The sequence below is a fragment of the Salvelinus namaycush genome, chromosome 22 (genome assembly GCF_016432855.1).
Source record: "Salvelinus namaycush isolate Seneca chromosome 22, SaNama_1.0, whole genome shotgun sequence".
Classification (NCBI taxonomy): domain Eukaryota; kingdom Metazoa; phylum Chordata; class Actinopteri; order Salmoniformes; family Salmonidae; genus Salvelinus; species Salvelinus namaycush.
Genome location: NC_052328.1, coordinates 20,799,686 through 20,821,261, shown reverse-complemented (window position 1 = coordinate 20,821,261; position 21,576 = coordinate 20,799,686). Strand labels below are relative to the sequence as shown.

The following is a 21,576-nucleotide window of genomic DNA, read 5'->3' as shown; positions in this document are numbered from 1 at the left end:
GATGTTGAACACATTTCTACTGGGAAATGAACACATTTCTAGTGACGTGTTAAATTATAAAGGTATAAAAGGGATAATAAACTGGGGGCTCTATGCGTTCTCTGGAAAATAATGCAACTCCATGGGAGGTCAGTTCCACTCTGCTAGCGCGTTGTGGAACACACCTTCCATATCATTCATTAGAACGAATAGCCGGCGGGTTTAGGGTCATTAGATATTGTGTGGATGAAGGTCGGGTAGGTGGCGGAGGGGGTTGAATAAAGAGAAAATAATACCTTAAATCCATAAATGTATAATTATTTTGTAATTTATATTTATTGGCTACATGTACAGTGCATCCGGAAAGTATTCAGACCACTTCCCTTTTTCACATTTTGCTACGTTACAGCCTTATTCTGAAATTGATCAAATACATTTTTTTCCTCATCAATCTACACACAATACCCCATTATGACAAAGCAGAAAAGGGGTTTTAGAAATGTTTGCAAATGTATTAAATATAAAAAACAGATACCCTATTAACATAAGTATTCAGACCCTTTGCTATGAGACTCGAAATTGAGCTCAGGTGCATCCTGTTTCCATTGATCACCCTTGAAATGTTTTTACAACTTGATTGGAGTCCATGATTTGGAAAGGCACACACCTGTCTATATAAGGTCCCATAGTTGACAGTGCATGTCAGAACAAAAACCAAGCCATGAGGTTGAAGGAATTGTCCGTAGAGCTCAGGGACAGGATTGTGTTGAGGCACAGATCTGGGGAAGGGTAACAAAACATTTCTGCAGCATTGAAGGTCCCCAAGAACAGAGTGGCCTCCATCATTCTTAAATAGAAGACGTTTGGAACCAAACTGAGCACTCAGGGGAGAGGGGGCTTGGTCAGGGAGGTGACCAAGAAGCCAATGGTCACTCTGATGGCGCTCCAGAGTTCCTCTGTGGAGATGGCAGAACCTTCCAGAAGGACAACCATCTTTGCAGCACTCCTCCAATCAGGCCTTTATGGTAGAGCGGTCAGACGGAAGCCACTTCTCAGTAAAAGGCACATGACAGCCCACTTAGAGTTTGGCAAAAGGCACCTAAAGGGCTCTCAGACCAATGAGAAACAAGATTCTCTGGTCTGAAACCAAGATTGAACTCTGGCCTGAATGCCATGTGCCACGTCTGGAGGAAACCTGACACCATTCCTACAGTGAAGAATGGGGGTGGCAGCATCATGCGGTGGGGATGTTTTTCAGTAGCAGGGACTGGGAGACTAGTCAGGATTAAGAGAAAGATGAACGGAGCAAAGTACAGAGAAATCCTTGATGAAAACCTGCTCCAGAGTGCTTAGGACCTCAGACTGGGACAAAGGTTCACCTTCCAACAGGACAACAACCCTAAACACACAGCCAAGACAACGCAGGAGTTGCTTTGGGACAAGTCTCTGAATGTCCTTGAGTGGCCCAGCCAGAGCCTGGACTTGAACCCAATCAAACATCTCTGGAGAGACCTGAAAACCATAGTACCCTCCAAGCTCATCATTAAGCTTGGGCCCTGGGTCTGAACCCCGCCCTGTGCAACTGGGTTCTGGACTTCCTGATGGGCCGCCCGAAGGTAGGAAACAACACCTTCACTTCGCTGATCCTCAACACAGGGGCCCCACAAGGGTGAGTGCTCAGCCCCCTCCTGTACTCCCTGTTCAACCGTGACTGCGTGGCCATGCATGCCTCCAATTCAATCATCAAGTTTGCAGACGACACAACAAGTAGTAGGCCTGATTACCAACAATGACGAGACAGCCTACAGGGAGGAGATGAGTGCCCTGGGAGTGTGGGGCCAGGAAAATAACCTCTCACTCAATGTCGACTAACCAAAGGAGCTGATCGTGGACTTCAGGAAACAGCAGAGGGAGGACACCCCTATCCACATCGATGGGACTGCAGTGGAGCAGGTGGAAAGCTTCAAGTTCCTCGGCATACACATCACTGATGATCTGAAATGGTCCACTCACACAGACAGTGTGGTGAAGAAGCCGCAACAGCGCCTCTTCAACCTCAGGAGGCTGAAGAAATGTGGCTGGCACCTAAAACCCTCACAAACTTTTACAGATGCACAATTGAGAGCATCCCGTCGGGCTGTATCACCACCTGGTACGGCAACTACACCACCCGCAACCGCTGGGCTCTCCAGAGGGTGGTGCAATCTACCCAACGCATCACCCAGGGCAAACTACCTGCCCTCCAGGACACCTACAGCACCCGATGTCAGAGGAAGGCCAAAAAGATCATCAAGGACAACAACCACCTGAGCCACGACCTGTTCACCCCGCTATCATCCAGAAGGCGAGGTCAGTACAGGTGCATCAAAGCTGGGACCGAGAGACTGAAAAACAGCTTCTATATCAAGGCCATCAGACTGTTAAATAGTCAGCACTAGGTGGCTTCCACATGGTTACGTAACTCTGCACCTTAGAGGCTGCTGCCCTATATACATATCATCAAATGCTTTTGGGAATGGTCAGAAAAAGTTAGTCCTTTTTGCCTCCGTGGATCAACTATGTCGGAGTTTATTTCAATAGTAGAAAAGCTGCGAAATGGAGAGTTGAGAAGGGAGAGACAGAAAAGTGTGCCTAATGTTTAGGAAAGATTTGGTGAAGTGGTAAAAGAGGATGATAAAATGTGTGAATTGTGAGGCACTATACAAATTTGACAGTCACAAGACAGGGACTTCAGATAGGCCTATGGCACGTCAAGGGAACTGTAGCCTTCTGTTCAGATGGGTTAAATGGAAACTGAAATCTGGACACTCTCCGTAGGTTTATAACCTCTCACATAGCCTTAATATTAACTTCTGCAGAATTAAGCATTTGTTGCAGTAAAAGTATACACTAAATGTAGGCTAAATTTTGACTTGGGAACAGGAGTGGAGAAATATGATTTCTGTCTTTCAGCATCTTGAGATAATGAGTGTGCAGTTAGATACCATCTGTAGAGGTGATATCTATACTCAACAAAAATATAAATGCAACAATTTCAAGGATTTTACTGAGTTACAGTTCAAATTAGGAAATCAGTCAATTTAAATGAATTAATTTTACCCTAATCTATGGATTACACATGACAGGGCAGGGTCGCAGCCATGGGTGGGCATATGCCCACCCACTTGAGAGCCAAGCCCACCCACTGGGGAGCCAGGCCCAGCCAATCAGAATGAGTTTTTCCCCACAAAAGGGCTTTATTACAGACAGAAATATTCCTCAGTTTCATCAGCTGTCTGGTTTTTAATGGCCTTTAATTGTCCCCAGCATAAAGTGCACCTGTGTAATGATCATGCTGTTTAATCAGCTTCATGATATGCCACACCTGTCAGGTGGGTGGATTATCTTGGCAAAGGAGAATTGTTCACTAATAGGGATGTAAACAAATGTGTGCACAAAATGAGAGGATACAAGGTTTTTGTGTGTGTGGAAAGATTGATCTTTCAACACTTTACATGTTGCATTTATATTTTTGTTCAGTATATATAGGCATCATAAAGCTGATAGTATTTAAAATAGGCTACATAAAATATGCATCCAAGCCAAACTTAAATCTTATCAAAACACATTAGGTCTTTTACACAGCTTTCTATTTGCTTACAACCAGTCAAACTGATGTCATTTTGAAATTTTGCTATGAAAATCTTGCCCATTTCTTTAGAGTTATTGCATTTTCCCCTCGGTCCCTAAATGTCTTTGCTCCGCAAAAGAAGCAGAGACCACAGCAGTGGCTTGTGTTCATGAATGCCAAGGAAAGCCAGGCTTCCCCAAAAAAATTGACCCAAGAAAAAAAAATGAACGCTAGGGAAGCCAGCGATCATTTGGCCTCCATTGATAAAAAAATAAGAAAATACAGCCAATCAGCGTTGAGCTCAACTGTGAATGGTCTTGGCGCACCAAAGACAGTTTGGATATGGCTTCACTCCAATCACATCGAGAGCATATGTCACTGACAGAAACTCGTTATTTAAAAAAAAATATATATATATATATATATATATATTTTTTAAATTATGAACACAACAAATACAAAAAAAACTGAAATATACAAACAAGAGTACATAAACCTAACAGACAGGGGTATTACATATCAAGATTAATTTTCAATTTGTTAAATACTTTTATGTTGCGTATTGCTTTTTTGTTTTTACATTCACTGATCAGTTCAAAATAATATTTCAATTCTATCTTAAATAATGTGAAAAGGGGTTTGTTCTCTGCCCACCTCATTTTATGGACAAAGAATCTTCAATGAAAGATAAACAAATTAGCAATGAAAGTTAAATCAGGGTCCATATAATTTGGTTCAAAATAAAACATAATATCAGAGTCTTTCAAATTAACATTAATAGTTGTTTCTTTTAAAATAAAATCCTCTAACAGAAACTCGTTATGCATCTCATTGTGTTGTTGTCCTCCAGTGGCTAGCTAGTTAGCTAAAATTGTCCCTTTCCTAAATTAGCCATGGATGGAGATAGGGATTTTGACTTGTGGTTTAACTTAATTGTCCATACTAGGCAATGATTATAATGGCGACTCTGATCAACCATAAATTCATACATTGTGCCCCTTGGCCTGAGAGGATGGAAGTTCAATATGTAGCTAGATGTAGAAGGCTAATGTTAACTAGCTAACGTTGCCCATGAAAGGAAGTTAGCCTAGCGAGCAAGCTTTTTAGCCAGGTAGCCTAAGACAAAAAAAAAATCTGTGTAATGTATGACAGAGTGATAGACCATTTATTCAACATGAAAGAGAGGAAGATGACATTGGCGTTTCTCTACAAGTAGGGTGAGTCTCACACACACACACACACACACACACACACACACACACACACACACACACACACACAGGAATCATAACCATGGACAGCCACATCATATTTAGCTTAAGTTGATTGGACTAAATTGTTTTTGATATCTTTTAGTGGTCACTGCATTAGACTAAGCAGAGGTGATTTCATGATGTTGAAGTTGAAACGGTGCTGGAATAGTTGAGGCAGCTCCTGTTTTCTTTGCGACTTGCGGTAACTCTCTGGTTCTAAATCAATAGGCTAGTTGTTTAGTGATCCAAAAAATGTCAGAAACATTAACTTGCTTGACCATGCTGTAGGTCATGTAACTGTTTGTTACATTAAATATGCTTTGTGAACTTCACCGGACAGAGGTTGCGTTCCGGTTTTGTGATGAAACAAAGGTTTGGTTGAATTTATCCTGCCGCTGTGTCTTATTGTCTTGGCCTTAGGCCTCTAGCCTATATCACGGTCGCAAGAACAAACAACAATGCAATTATCACAACACAGGTTGTAATATGTGATTTTTTTTTCTGGCTTGGCTTCCAGTGATTTTACCCATGCACCGCTACTGGATCACAGAGAACTTCAACTTCTTTCTATCAATTTATGAAATTATTCTGGTGAGCAAGAGTTGATTTAGTCTTCAAAATATAATTACATAAGAGAAGCTGCATGTTACTAATTATAGACAAGTTGACTAACAAATAGCCTGCAAAATGTTGGAAATTATAAGCAGAAACATAACTAAATCTGCCCAAAAATCTTTCCGCAATCTGATCATAGCCTATACCGCATTTTCTATATTAGAGGGTTAGGGTTGGGTGCAGGCCTCAGCTTTTCACTTTATCACATATAAACACATCAGTCTGGTGGTTGCGGATGGGTCATTAGCAATTGGGTGCAGGTGAACAAACAGCTGACCCGCAACACCACTACCACGTAGCTATTTGGTTAACTATTTAGCAGTTTATGGCTTAGAAGTTTATGGTAGAAGCTGTTCATGGTCCTGTTGGTTCCAGACTTTGCATCTGTACCGCTTGCCGTGTGGTAGCAGAAAGAACAGTCTATGACTTGGGTGGATGGAGTATGACAATTTTAATAGCGCCCGACCATATGGGATTTTTGGATCCGATTTTAGAGCAATATATCAGATTATTTCAATTATTATAGCTGGAATGAAAACAAAATGGTGCAGCCCTACAAAGGTAGTTGAAACAGAAAGCATATTTCAAAAATTTGAGGAAAGAACATTAATGTAAGCGCCACATAACATTTAGGAGCACCAGGAAGACGAGGTTTTTGTATGGGGAAAAACTGATTCTAGTGAAAGGAAGATAAACTGCACTGATTCCAGAAAAGAAAAGTTGCCTTAGGCTCTGAAGACTGAGCTGCCTCATGCTAGCCAGCTGGAAAACAATGACGACACATTTTTCAATGTATTGGTATTTAGATATGTTTTCATAGATCGTAAAACTAGCCACTGAATTAATTGCTATATAGGGTCATTGGGACGTCCCTACCCCCCATTGAAGCGAAACGTGAATTTGGACCTGTCCCTGACTACGAAGCGCTACTTTGTAACCTGGTATTTTTTTAGTGTCTCTAGAAAGATTTAAATGACAAGAGCTTGAGGAATACCCTTCGCCAAAACCAAATATAACACACCATATTTCGCGGGCTTCACTAAAGGGCTGTAACGTTAATGTTACCTTGTAGTCTGAACGTTCAGGATGGCACTTGCTTTACATTTGGGCATAACATAATTTTTTTTGTCATGACACTTCACATAAACAGTATATGGCCAGTGCGCATGTTTTGCACTTTATAACTAAAATAGACTACAATACAGTCTGTCGTTTCCAATGGGAACAATGAGTCCTAGTGGGCAGAACAAGCAAGGAGGTGGGCAGAGCCTAGCAAGAGCTGTTCTAGCAAGCGTTTGCATAATTATTTTTCTGTGAAGTGCGCGTGTGCAATAACTCAATTCACCTTTACACTCCTAAACAACGCATTTTTTTATTTAACTTTGGCAAAAGATAAAGTCGACAAACCTTTGTCCACCTTGTTCGTAACATATTTTAGTTTTGGGAACAGAAAACTGTACTGAGTGACAAAATGTGCAGAATGTCGGCCAAAATCCATCTCGTTCCATCCTCCCCCACTGCCGGCCAATGGGCCTCCTCTCACTAACATTTCTGGTAGTGAGTGGTGGAAAGGCCAAGCGGACGCTTCAGATTTACAGTGAAATATCTGTGTCATGGTTCTATCTGTGGCTATAGTGTCCAGTTTTGCTGTAGACCGCCAAGGCAAGATAGGCTTATAACCATGCAAAGATTGCCCTCTTCAGGACAAATAATAAAATGCAACAATAAAGTCAAATTCTATGAAGAACGGCTTTTTCCCCGAGCGTTTTCTTCACATTTTATATTGGTCCTTTTCGGTAGATTAAATGCCAATAAAAATACATCCATATAAGGCTAATATCTTAGGCTCAAATTTGTAGGACCTTCCTCTGATACTGCCCGTTATAGGGGTCCTGGATGGCAGGGAGCTCTGGGGTATCAGTCTAACCTCTGTCACTGAGTAGACTGATAACCCATTTCATGAATCCACAATCCATAAGTACGTGAAATATAAGTATGCCCCCAATGCAATTCTTAAATCAATACATCCACAGTGCGATTTCAACAGATTATATTTTTCGAAGGTCAAATGAACTAATTATTGTCATTTGTTAATATTCCAAACTTGTTCAGCATTATCTAGTTCAATTATGTCATGATTCCGCTATTTGTATCCGTTTGCATCACTTTCAATGAGGAACTTTTTATTTTGAAGGCGAACCGCAAAATCCACTATTGTGGCTAGTCGTTATTGTAGCTAGCTTCACATAGGTTAAAACCACCTACCCACGAAAACAACCCCAAACCATCCCGACTAACGTTACGTTCAATGGTGTTGCATTTATATCGTCTACCCATCGGAATATAAGGGAACCTAAAACGATTTATTTTGAAATTAAGAATATTTTTTCATGTAATAATGTACGCCCGATAGCTACGCCACATTCCTCTGATAGCTACAAGTCGCCAATGTGATGTTATATGCGGTAAGTGTCAACTAGCTGACGTTACAAAGTAGCAAGTACAAGAAACCACAATTTATACATTATCGGGCTACACCATCTATCAACCATATATTTTGTATCAGTTGTTATGCTTGCAATTTGTCTCTTTATCTAGCTAGCTATTTAACTAGATTTTCTGCATTGCCTGACTAGCTAACTAACATGTTATTCGAGCTAGCTAACACCCCTGTTTAATCTCTTTAATCTGATATTGTCAGTTAGCTTGCTAGCTCGCGATGTCAAACGCACCAACCGTTCGGTCAAATGAAGAATCTGTGGCCCTTTTAGCGAATGAACTCTTTGACTAAACTGAAAGCTGTTGCTGGCTGACATTTCCATTTAATATCTGGTACCTAACAGGCTAAAGAAAGCCAGCTTGTTTTAGCAAACTATAACTTGCTATTTTTAGCTGCTTAGTCTAAGCTACACATGCAATGACTGGAGGAAATAAATGAACACCATAAACTCTGTTACACTCAGTGGGGTAAAAATACTTTAAGTACTACTAAAGTCTGTACTTCGTTATTTATATTTTTGACAACTTTTACTTAACTACACTCCTAAAGAAAAGAATGTACTTTTTACTCCATACGTTTTCCCTGACACCCAAAAGTACTTGTTACAATTTGAATGCTTAGCAGGACAGGAAAATTAACCAATTCACGCGCATATCAAGAGAACTTCCATGGTCATTCATACTGTCTCTGATCTGGTGGACTGACTAAACACAAATACTTTGTTTGTATATAATGTCTGAGTGTTGGAGTGTGCCCCTGGCTAACCGTAAATTTAAAAAAAAAACGAGAAAATGGTGCCATCTGGTTTGTTTAATATAGGAATTGACAATTGGGTACTTTTCCCACCACTGGTTACACCATACTTGATCTAGCTACCTGCAATTGTCTGTGTTGTAGTCTGGTCAATTTTACTCAGTTTGTTACCTTGCTGTGAAGGTTGAGTTAGTCTGATTTAATCAGGCTGCAATACACAATTAATTGTTATATAAGATACAGCCTGAAACTAATGCCTGCCAAATCATGTAAATGTTCCTTACAAGCCACAATGTTTTATACAATTACATTTTAACTTACTCTACCTGTTATCTGTGTGGGTTGTTCTTAAATGTCTCAACATTTGAGACAAAATATTCACTGTATTGTTTACCTGACTTTTCAGAGAGCTGGTAGGTTTTATATTGACTATTTGGTTCTACTTCATACCTTTCAGACCATCAGTATGGTTGAAAGTATGGATTATATCCCTCGTGCTCCGCACAGGTCGAGTTGGTTGCTGGATCGAATCCCTGAGCTGACAAGGTAAAAATCTGTTGTTCTGCCCCTGAACAAGGCAGTTAACCCACTGTTCCCCGGTAGGCCATCATTGTAAATAAGAATTTGTTCTTAACTGACGTGCCTAGTTAAATAAAGGGTTAGCTGCAGAGGCTGTGGCTTGAGGGTCATGAAGCTCTAGCCTAGCTAAGGCTGCACGCAGGACAGCGCGTAGTGAGGCAGAGCTTCCTTCTGACTCCGTGTGATCAGAGGCTTGGAATGACTCCTCTGACCCATCTTTAGCGTTCACTGTATGGGTAAACAACACTGGTTAGCACCTCCACCATGTTGGGCGTGTCATCACCCTGGTCACTAACGTGCCGGTTAGATGCCCGAGTGGAGAGCTGGTCATCATCACGGCTATCTGTGTCCTTTGTTGTGTCCCCCATGCTGGAGGGAGGGCTAGAGAGCCCCGACTCAGGGGGCTTGAAGGAATGCAAAAGCATTTTTAGCTTCTCTATCTCAGAAGATAAGTAATCGATCTTACGAGTGAGGCTCTTACTTTTTTTTACAGGTGAAGGGGGCGGGGGCATCAGTTTCATGGGCTTTCCCTCTTTTTGTGGCCTTGGGTGGGTCCTGGCGAACAATGCCAGACGCTGGTAAATTATCTGTGAAAACCAGGCCATCGACTCTGGCTAGCCGCGCTTCTCTCACCTTCACAGGCAGGATGGCACAGTTAATGCAGGGGTCAGAAAGGGCCTCACGCAGGTGGTCAACACCTAGGGAGGTGGGGCACAGGTCATGACCATCTTCTACTTGTAGTTGAGCCACAAGAGGATCAGCCATGCATGCCCAGCATCATTTTGATCTGGTGTTCTCTCAGCTCAGAATGTGTAGAAGAAAATTATAAAACATTTATTATGCAATACTGATTAATCAAATGAACTAGTAAAATAGTAACCAGAGACTGTATACAACAGCTACCACAATATACAGTAAGGGTAGAGAGCTACAATAATCTGGTGGGAGTTGTACAGCACCCGCAAAATAATTTTGGGTGAGCCTACTGTAGTTATGACCACAGGGCTGGAGCAGCAGAGATACAGTACCAGTCAAAAGTCTGGACACACCTACTCATTTCAGGGTTTTTCTTTATTTGTACTATTTTCTACATTGTAGAATAATAGTGAATACATCAAAACTATGAAATATCACTTATGGAATCATGTAGTAACCAAAAAAGTGTTAAACAAATCTAAATATATTTAAGATTCTTCAAAGTAGTAACCCTTTGCCTTGATGATAGCTTTGCACAATCTTGTCACCTGGAATGCGTTTCAATTATTAGGTGTGCCTATGTTTTCTTAATGCGTTGGAGCCAATCAGTGAGAAGGTAGGGGTGGTATATAGAAGATAGCCCTATTTGGTAAAATACCAAGTCCATATTATGGCAAGAACAGCTCAAATAAGCAAAGAGAAATGACAGTCCATCATTACTTTAAGACCTGAAGGTCAGTCAATACGGAAAATTGTGCAGTCGCAAAAACCATCAAGAGCTATGATGAAACTGGCTCTCAGGAGGACTGCCACAGGAAAGGAAGACCCAGAGTTACCTCTGCTGCAGAGGATAAGTTCATTGGAGTTACCAGCCTCAGAAATTGCAGCCCAATTAAATGCTTCAGAGTTCAAGTGACAGACACATATCAACATCAACTGTTCAGATGAGAGTTGCGTGAATCAGGCCTTCATGGTCGAATTGCTGCAAAGAAACCACTAAAGGACACCAATAAGAAGAAGAGACTTGTTTGGGCCAAGAAACACGAGCAATGGACATTAGACCGGTGGAAATCTGTCCTTTGGTCTGATGAGTCCAAATGTGAGATTTTTGGTTCCAACCGCCATGTGTTTGTGAGACACAGAGTAGGTGAACGGATGATCTCTGCATGTGTGATTCCCACCGTGAAGCATGGAGGAGGTGGTGTGATGGTGTGGGGGTGCTTTGCTGGTGACACTGTCTGTGATTTATTTAGGATTCAAGGCACACTTAACCTGCATGGCTACCACAGCATTCTGCAGCGATACGCCATCCCATCTGGTTTGGGCTTAGTTGGACTATCATTTGTTTTTCAACAGGACAATGACCCAACATGCCTCCAGGCTGTATAAGGGCTATTTGACCAAGAAGGAGAGTGATGGAGTGCTGCATCAGATGACCTGGCCTCCACAATCACCAGACCTCGACTCAATTGAGATAGTTTGGGATGAGTTGGACCGCGGAATGAAGGAAAAGCAGCCAACAAGTGCTCTGCATATGTGGGAACTCCTTCAAGACTGTTGGAAAAGCATTCCAGGTGAAGTTGGTTGAGAGAATGCCAAGACTGTGCAAAGCTGTCAAGGTAAGGGGTGGCTACTTTGAAGAATATAAATATATTTTCATTTGTTTAACACTTTTTTAGTTACTACATGATTCCATATGTGTTATTTCATAGTTTAGTTTTGATGTCTTAACTATTATTCTACAATGTAGAAAATAGTAAAAATGAAGAATAACCCTGGAATGAGTAGGTGTGTCCAAACTTTTGACTGGTACTATACGTTTAAACGTAGGCTTCTTTATGTGAAACACGCGTGAATGGCTGTTGTTTGGTCAACCAAGCTGACAACACAGTGGCAGCTCGGTGGAGTTGGTAAGCTAGCTGACGACACACATTGTTAGCTAGGCTGATTTTGTAAACTAGCTAGCTAGTAGCGTGCTAGTAATACCAGGGGAGAGGGATGCCTAGGGGAGGGAGGCAATCTGAATTTCACGTCTTATAGTTGGATAGGCTAACAACCTTCCTAGACGCAGTTATCTAGGGAAGTGATCTGTTCGAGTTTTAAATAGTCAAAGGACGACTGTCTTGCCCATGCCCCAATGTCCGATGACTCCAAACGGATACTGAGAATGGTCCCAGTAGTCCCCGGACTGCTCTTCGGCCCTGCGGCTAAGTGGGCCATTGAACGTAGAAAACAGCTGAGTCAGGCTACACCGCTGTGGAGCCCAGAAACCAGGCATCCGATTGTGGCAGAGGGTTAGGCCTGATGTGCGTGAACCTCACCGTTCTCACTCGGCCCAGCCCTACACACGCCTGTGGTCCTACAACCAATCCTAACACAGGTTCTCGCCAGCCCCAGACGGCGATGCAGCCGTGGTTAGCAACCCCACAAACAGGCGTAGGGACAGAAACTGAGTGGCGGGGGTCAGCCGTTGGCATCTCACTCCTCAGACCCATGGGTGGTGATGACCCTCTCACAAGGGTACAGGCTCCAGTTCTGACACCGGCCCCCACCATTCTCAGGGATCAGAATGACTTCAGTCACAGACCCTCTGAAAGCTTGCACCCTCAACAAGGAGATAGCAGGGCGCGATCACGAGTAAAAGCATCAGAACAGCAAGATGGCTTTTACTCAACCTATTTCCTGGCTCCGAAGAAAGATGGAGGGTTCCGTCCAGTTCTGCATTTAAAATGATTAAATGTTCACCTTCCAGGGCCAGGTATACCAGTTTGTGGTATTACCCTTCAAGTAGCCCTGAGCTTTCAAGCAGCCCTGAGCTTTCTCCACCTACAGGGTAGATTCTTATTTATCTCGACGACCGGCTCATCTGCACCCCCCCCTCGTGAGGGTGTGGCCAAGGGCACAGGGCTGACACTGAACCACGTCACCACACCGGGTCTTACCGTGAACAATGAAAAGAGAAACTTCATACCAAGCCAATTGGTCACCTTTGTCATGGCTCTGAACTCCTGCACTATGAGGGCATGTATAACACCTCAACACGTGGCCAGCATTCTTCTTCCTCAATAATTACAGTTTAATAAGTTGGTGAAGGTATGAATGTTCCAACAACTGATGGTCATGCTCGCGGTGGCCTCCATGGTGACACCGTAAGGCCTGCTGTCTCACTACAAGTGTGGTTCAACGACCTCTGCTTGGACCCCAACCGGAACATAAACACCAAAATACGGGTGTCAGGGGTGTGCTACTCTACTCTGCGGCCGTGGAGGAAGAGAGCCTGCCTGACTACAGGTGTACTACTTGGATCAATTCCTGGGGAGCAGTGTGGCAACAGGTCTGTATGGGGAGAGTGGTGCCCCTGCTGGTGGAAAGCGCACATCAACGTGCTGGAACTTCAGACAGTTTACCTAGCCCTGAATAACTTTCTGCCGGTTCTCAAACACAAACATGACCTGATAAGATCATACAATACATAGACAGTGTTACACATCAACCATCAAGGTGATATGAGGTCTGTAGGGTCCCTTCATGTGGCCCAACAACTCTTGATATGGGCCCTACCACATCTGGCCTCCCTACGAGCCATTCATTTCCCAGTCAAGGTGAACGAGGTGGGAAATGATTGTTGCAACAGAAACTGCCCCCGGGGAATGGAGACTTCGCCCACAAGTATTGAGGATGATATGTCAGCGGTATGGAACAGCACATGTGAACCTGTTCGCCTCAGAGCAAACTTCCCACTGCTCCCTCTGGTTCTCTCTGGCAGAGTCTAAGAGCCCCCTGGGCATAGATGCCTTAACAACACACATGGCCAGAGGGCCTACTGTATGCTTTCCTTCCAACCGCCCTGATTTTAGCAATGCTGCACAGGTTCTCTCAGGCTCAGCACAGGCTGCTGCTTGTAGCCCCCAGATAGCCGGTGAGATCCTGGTTTCCAACCCTCCTCAGTCTTCTGGAGGGAGAGCCATGGCAGCTCCCTCACAGACAGGACCTGCTCTCACAGTTGGAAGGCAGGATATGGCATCTCTGACCAGACCAACTACAGCTATGGGTGTGGCCGTTGAAGAGCTTGACCCTCTACTGATCACCCTCTGCTATTATCGAGACGTTACAGAACGCCAGAGCCCCATCGACCAGGAAGATGTATGCTGGTCGCTGGAAGCTGTTTATCGAATGGTGCTCTACCAGGGCAGAGTAACCAGTGTCCTGCTCTGTACCTGTTATACTGAGCTTCCTTCAGAAACTATTGGACTCAGGTGGCTCTGCCTCTACCTTGAAGGTGTATGCCTCAGGCATATTGGCTAACCATTTACGCATCGATGGAAAATTGTCAGGGACCCACTACCTCATCTGCTAATTCAGAGGTTAGTAGTGCTATTCCTCATGACCTTGTTGGTATGAGTCATCCGTACTTTCAACCATACTGACGAATGTAACTATGGTTCTACAAATACCTGGAAGACCATCAGTACTTTCCTGTCACTCTGAATCTTTTGGCGAGAAGATTCTCTAAGATAATGCGTGGTCTGATGTACTGTTTTATATGAAACGTGGAGGCAAGGCCTCCCACACTGTCACGTCGCCGGCGTGACATTGTTGTTATTATTACTTGACCTGATCAGAGCGCCAGGGATATAATCCATACTTTCAACCGTACCGATGGTCTTCCAGGTATTCGTAGGACCGTAGTTACATTCGTAACTTCTGTTTTCTCTCGTCAATAGCTAGTGCAACCAAGCAGGCATGTCATAAAAATGGTTAAGTGCCTTCAGAAAGTATTCATACCCTTGCTTTATTCCACATTTTGTTCTTACAGCCTGATTTCAAAATTTGATTAAATATATTTTTTTTCTCACCAATCTGCACACAATACCCTATAATGACAGTGAAAACATGTTTTTAGAAATTTCAGCTAATTTATTTAACTTTAAAAAAAATAAAAAATAAACAAACAAAAAAGGGGTTGATTGTTCTCCATCCTCCCCTGATTCAGAATCTACAATTTTATTGTCATGGCATGCTTGGTTCAATAGCTATTGGCAAGAGAACGCAAACCTAACTTTACCTGGTGCCAAAGCAACCATATACCGGCTGGGTCTCTAAAAAAACACTTTTATTCAACTTTCTGGTGTGTACATTTACATGATTTTGCAGGCATTCGTTTCAGGCTGTATATAGCAATTAATTGTGTATTACAGCCTGATTAATGAGACTAAGGTTGAGTAGGCATACTAAGGAGCTACTTTTCAGTATGAACTCACTATGCCATGTGAAAGTGTAGTGGTTGCAAAGAAACATCAACAAACAGATTTACAGCGACGTAGATACAGTTGAAGTCGGAAGTTTACATACACCTTAGCCAAATGCATTTAAACTCAGTTTTTCACAATTCCAGACATTTTAATCAGAGTAAAAGTTCCCTGTCTTAGGTTAGTTAGGAACACCACTTTATTTTAAGAATGTGAAATGTCAGAATAGTAGTAGAGATTTATTTCAGCTTTTATTTTTTTCATCACATTCCCAGTGGGTCAGAAGTTTACATACACTCAATTAGTATTTGGTAGCATTGCCTTTAAATTGTTTAACTTGGGTCAAACGTTTCGGGTAGCCTTCCACAAGCTTCCCACAATAAGTTGGGTGAATCTTGGCCCATTCCTCCTGACAGAGCTGGTGTAACTGAGTTAGGTTTGTAGGCCTCTTTGCTCGCACACGCTTTTTCAGTTCTGCCCACAAATGTTCTATAGGATTGAGGTCAGGGCTTTGTGATGGCCACTCCAATACCTTGAATTTGTTGTCCTTAAGCCATTTTGCCACAACTTTGGAAGTATGCTTGGGGTCATTGTCCATTTGGAAGACCCATTTGCGACCAAGCTTTAACTTCCTGACTGATGTCTTGAGATGTTGCTTCAATATATCCACATCATTTTCTTGCCTCATGATGCAATCTATTTTGTGAAGTGCACCAGTCCCTCCTGCAGCAAAGCACCAGCACAACATGTGGCTCCCCCCGTGCTTCACGGTAGGGATGGTGTTTTTCGGCATGCAAGCCTCCCCCTTTTTCCTCCAAACATAATGATGGTCATTATGGCCAAACGATTATATATATATATTTTTTTTCTACCAAGGATGAACCAGACTTGTGGAGGTCTACAATTTTTTATCTGAGGTCTTGGCTGATTTCTTTTGATTTCCCCATGATGTCAAGCAAAGAGGCACTGAGTTTGAAGGTAGTAGGCCTTGAAATACATCCACAGGTACACCTCCAATTGACTCAAATGATGTCAATTAGCCTATCAGCTTCTAAAGCCATGACATCATTTTCTGGAATTTTCCAAGCTGTTTAAAGGCACAGTAAACTTCTGACCCACTGGAATTGTGATACAGTGAGTTATAAGTGAAATAATCTGTCTGTAAACAATTGTTGGAAAAATGACTTGTCAGGCACGAATTAGATGTCCTAACCGACGTGCCAAACTATAGTTTGTTAACAAGAAATTTGTGGAGTGGTTGAAAAACGAGTTATAATGACTCCAACCTAAGTATGTAAACTTCCGACTTCAACTGTATATCTCACAATTCTTTGACTTGCAAGTTGTCACAGTGTTTTTTGTTTGCTCAATCTATGGTCCAGTGTAATCCTGATTTGGCCGATTCTTTTCATGGTTTGATTGTAGAGAGGACATGAGGCAAGTTCAGGCAGAGAGTGTGTGACCTGATTTACTATTAGTTACCATGAAGCTTCTCTAAATGGTCCTCCACCTTGGGGAGAGAGAAGTAAACATCAACACAGATATTTTTACACATGCTTTTGAAGAGCATATAGCAGGCCATGAATGCTGCCAGGCAACCTCTGAAGTATGAAAATAAAATCAAAAACAGAAAGCAGCCCTGAGGACTTCCAAACTGTGTGCAAATGTCCAGAGAAAGGGAGAGGCTAGAATGAAAATGTGAGGTTTGGTTTCAAAAAGGGGAAAGGGTCATGGTGCTGTTCTTGTGAAAGCACTTATTATTACCAAAGATACTTCCTACTCTGAGGGATGATAAAATGATGAATGTGTAAGGGGTCAGGGCATTATGTCAATGAACACAACAATCTTTTTATTTTATTGTTGTCAGTATGGCCAGTTCACTTTGCAAAGGAATTATCATTGCCAAGCATGTCTATGGACAAGCAGATGAGTTCAAAGCAGACAAGACAAGTCTGTGTTTGTGTGCTTGCAGAAACAACAACATTGCTGTATTTTGGATTCAAACTGAAGGCTTCTTGATTTTAGCAAACCAACATTTTCACACGCAGCTCTTTGACATAGTTTTTATATCAACTTATTTTGGGAGTTATGGCTTTGCTTACTGAAAGCCTATACATTATTTCTTATCTAGGCTATGAGGTAAATGGGACCCTTCCTACCTCAGTCTGTATGCATACTCTGAACCACATGATGGCAATGACTCTTCACTCTGTTCGTCTCCATGCATAATTAGAAACGCATGAAGTTCTACCAACACTCACATGATATGCCCAAGTTTGCCTGGCTAGCAACTGGTCTTGGAGGTCTAGTGCACTTGGATCTATGTTGAAAGAGGATATACAGTGGGGCAATAAAGTATTTAGTCAGCCACCAATTGTGCAAGTTCTCCCACTTAAAAAGATGAGAGAGGCCTGTAATTTTCATCATAGGTACACTTCAACTATGACAGACAAAATGAGAAAAAAAATTCCAGAAAATCACATTGTAGGATTTTTTATGAATTTATTTGCAAATTATGGTGGAAAATAAGTATTTGGTCAATAACAAAAGTTTATCTCAATACTTTGTTATATACCCTTTGTTGGCAATGACAGAGGTCAAACGTTTTCTGTAAGTCTTCACAAGGTTTTCACACACTGTTGCTGGTATTTTGGCCCATTCCTCCATGCAGATCTCCTCTAGAGCAGTGATGTTTTGGGGTTGTTGCTGGGCAACACAGACTTTCAACTCCCTCCAAATATTTTCTATGGGGTTGAGATCTGGAGACTGGCTAGGCCACTCCAGGACCTTGAAATGCTTCTTACGAAGCCACTCCTTCGTTGCCCGGGCGGTGTGTTTGGGATCATTGTCATGCTGAAAGACCCAGCCACGTTTCATCTTCAATGCCCTTGCTGATGGAAGGAGGTTTTCACTCAAAATCTCACGATACATGGCCCCATTCATTCTTACCTTTACACGGATCAGTCGTCCTGGTCCCTTTGCAGAAAAACAGCCCCAAAGCATGATGTTTCCACCCCCATGCTTCACAGTAGGTATGGTGTTCTTTGGATGCAACTCAGCATTCTTTGTCCTCCAAACACGACGAGTTGAGTTTTTACCAAAAAGTTATATTTTGGTTTCATCTGACCATATGACATTCTCCCAATCTTCTTCTGGATCATCCAAATGCTCTCTAGCAAACTTCAGACGGGCCTGGACATGTACTGGCTTAAGCAGGGGGACACGTCTGGCACTGCAGGATTTGAGTCCCTGGCGGCGTAGTGTGTTACTGATGGTAGGCTTTGTTACTTTGGTCCCAGCTCTCTGCAGGTCATTCACTAGGTCCCCCCGTGTGGTTCTGGGATTTTTGCTCACCGTTCTTGTGATCATTTTGACCCCATGGGGTGAGATCTTGCATGGAGCCCCAGATCGAGGGAGATTATCAGTGGTCTTGTATGTCTTCCATTTCCTAATAATTGCTCCCACAGTTGATTTCTTCAAACCAAGCTGCTTACCTATTGCAGATTCAGTCTTCCCAGCCTGGTGCAGGTCTACAATTTTGTTTCTGGTGTCCTTTGACATCTCTTTGGTCTTGGCCATAGTGGAGTTTGGAGTGTGACTGTTTGAGGTTGTGGACAGGTGTCTTTTATACTGATAACAAGTTCAAACAGGTGCCATTAATACAGGTAACGAGTGGAGGACAGAGGAGCCTCTTCAAGAAGAAGTTACAGGTCTGTGAGAGCCAGAAATATTGCTTGTTTGTAGGTGACCAAATACTTATTTTCCACCATAATTTGCAAATAAATTCATAAAAAATCCTACAATGTGATTTTCTGGATTTTTTCCCCTCATTTTGTCTGTCATAGTTGAAGTGTACCTATGATGAAAATTACAGGCATCTCTCATCTTTTTAAGTGGGAGAACTTGCACAATTGGTGGCTGACAATACTTTTGTTAACATAGCTAGAACGAGCTGTGGCTCAAAGCAGCCTCATAAACATTATCAGTCAGACATTCACGCTTGCCATACAGAGTTTAAATATCTAGCCAATAAATGTTGAATTGAAAAAACATTGCTTGTGAACGTCAGAGCTGTAATAATTTGACACTTTGTACTTGCTTTTTAAACTTCTTAGGGATAGGGGGCAGTATTTTCACGTCCGGATAAAAAGCGTGCCCAAAGTTACCCAGGCCCAGAAGCTAGGATATGCATATAATTGGTAGATTTGGATAGAAAACAATCTAAAGTTTCTAAAACTGTTCAAATAATGTCTGTGAGTTTAACAGAACTGATTTGGCAGGTGAAACCCCGAGGACAAACCATCCAGGGGGGGGAAAAATTGAGGTCATAGTATTTCCCAATTAGTTTCTATGGGAAGCCCTGTTTAATAGGAACCTGGTTGCAGTTCCTATGGCTTCCACTAGATGTCAACAGTCTTTAGAAATTGTTCGATGTTTTTATTTTGAGAAATGAAGAACTATGGCTGTTCTTTGTAAGTGTCACTCCAGGTGGACTCCCCTTCTGTTTTGGGGTGCGTGAACTGGAACGCCCTACACGTTTTTTTTTTATCCAGTATTGGAAACAGTTTATCCCGTCTTAAATTTTATCGATTATTTACGTTTTAGGATACTTGAGGTTGGATAAGGAAAGTTGTTTGAAATGTTTGGACCAAGTTTACAGGTAACTTATTAGATACTTTGTGGCCATGTTGGGTGAGTTGGAACCGGTGTATTTCTGAATCAAACATGCCAAATAAATGGACATTTTGGGGATATAAAGAAGGACAAACAAAACAAAACGACCATTCATTGTGTCACTGAGATATTTGGGATTGCAAAAAGAAGAAGAACTTCAAAGGTAAGGCATTTATTATATCGTTATTTCTGACTTGTGTCACCACCTGCCTGGTTGAAAATTATTTTCATGTGTTTGTATGCGGGGCGCTGTCCTCAGATAATCGCATGGTCTGCTTTCGCCGTAAAGCCTTTTTGAAATCTGACATTTCAGCTGGATTAACAAGAAGTTAAGCTTTATTTTGATGTATTACACTTATATTTTGGTGAATCTTGAAAATTTATATTTCTGTAGTTTGAATTTGGCGCTCTGCAACTTCACTGGATGTTGTCAAATCGATCCCGCTAAAGGGATTGGCGCGCGAAGGGATCACTAACAGGTTAACAAAAGCCAAACGCATACTAGTAGTAGTCATCGCTCCTTCTCGAGAGTCTACACATTCTGGGTGGTGCGATACAACATAATCTTGGTTTATTCTCTAGCGAGCTCTCATTGGCTATTGCTGATCACTGTTCTCAACTTTTCGTTGCACATCTCGAGCTCAAGAACTACAAGAGCATTGCAGATTTTGTGCCGATACATGTTTGAAAATATTGGCACGTCTTGGACAGCTCAAAGACTAGATCTGTAGTCAGATTGCGTCGCTGACCCGCTCACGTTAAACATGTCAGGGTCAAAATTATTGTCACCCCTGTTTTCAATACTCTAGCACCCACCCCTTGCGAGGATAACGACTCTAAAATGTCCTGGTAGCCTAGTTCATGATGCTTATGGTCAACAAAAAACTGAGGAAGATTTCACCAAAACTGTTACCAAACATTACAGCTGCACAGTTATTCTAGTGCTATTGTAAAATGTTCACTGGGAATTATTAAATGGCTTGTCCTTGTTGAATGGTTTGTTCAACTTTAAAATCAATGGTTTTTGTTTTGTAACATCAGCATAACTCCGTTACCATGGAATTGCCCTTTACTTTTTGAGACTTGACCTCTTTTTGATTCTTGGATGACTTAATTTGTTAATTTGGTTGAATGCTTTCTTTGTTTTGAAGAACTCCACAACAACAAAGACTTGCACTCAGAAAACGATTCTCACAATTTTATTTTATATTTTTATTTCACCATTATTATTATTTTTTTTTAAATAACGTTCCCAAGGTAAACGGACTATTTCTCAGGTCCAGATCGTAGAATATGCATATAATTTACAGATTAGGATAGAAAACACTCCAAAGATTCCAAAACGGTCAAAATATTGTCTGTGAGTATAACAAAACTGATTCTGCAGGCGAAAACCTGAGGAAATCTAACCCGGAAGTGATTATTATATATTTTTAAAAATCTGTGTTTCCTTGCCCGTCCTTCTTCCATTTAAAGGGGTATCAACCAGATTCCTTTTCCAATGGCTTCCTCAGGCTGTGACCAGGCTTTAGACATAGTTTCAGGCTTTTATTTTGAAAAATGAGCGAGATTTTTCAAAAGTAGTCGTGTCCTTTGATTAGTTCCTGCGCGCGAGAGGGGTAGCTCTCCATTTTCTTTCTCTCGTTTATTGAATAGGTTACGGTCCGG

The 21,576-nt window shown here is 42.0% G+C and overlaps 1 protein-coding gene across 1 annotated transcript in view; it reads left to right on the top strand.

Annotated features, from left to right (window-relative positions):
• Nucleotides 1-7,695: 7,695 nt before the first annotated feature.
• LOC120017652 (phosphatidylcholine:ceramide cholinephosphotransferase 1-like) overlaps nucleotides 7,696-21,576 on the top strand; it is a 44,879-nt gene continuing 30,998 nt past the window's right edge. The window contains exon 1 of the mRNA XM_038960562.1: nucleotides 7,696-7,922. The gene's annotated coding sequence lies outside the window, so the exon portion shown is untranslated. The remainder of the gene's footprint in view (nucleotides 7,923-21,576) is intronic.